A 456-nucleotide genomic window follows, 5' to 3' on the forward strand; every position below is an offset into this window, starting at 1 on the left:
CCGTCTACCATTACCAAACCAAGCCCTTGTATAGTTTGAGTGCCGTATGCTACCATAAGGAGTGCCGGTAAACGCGTGATACAGGTCTATCTATCTATCTATTGCCAGACGCTTTAATTCCGTAAGAGATGGCCACAAACAAATCGCCTCCATGTCACTCTGTCCCCTGCCATTTGACTGTCCTGCCTCCAACTCACACCCCCCTCTCTCATATACTGTACCTCTCCACTCCATCCCTCCATCTCATCCTTGGCCTCCCCCTCCCTCACCCCCCTCCACCTCACTCACATACACTCTCCTCGTCAATCTCTCACTCTGCATCCTCTCCACATGGTCAGTGGTATTATTTGCTCACATACACCAGTGCCTCTTGTACTGTATACCAAGCCGTGTGGCATCAAATACACTCCACCCCACTGACTGCTGTTCTGGCGGTATTTGGCCCGAGTTTGTCTC

This window comes from Coenobita brevimanus, chromosome 78 (assembly GCF_032717465.1).
Source record: "Coenobita brevimanus isolate Jiangsu-jjx chromosome 78, ASM3271746v2, whole genome shotgun sequence".
In the NCBI taxonomy this organism is placed as follows: Eukaryota; Metazoa; Arthropoda; class Malacostraca; order Decapoda; family Coenobitidae; genus Coenobita; species Coenobita brevimanus.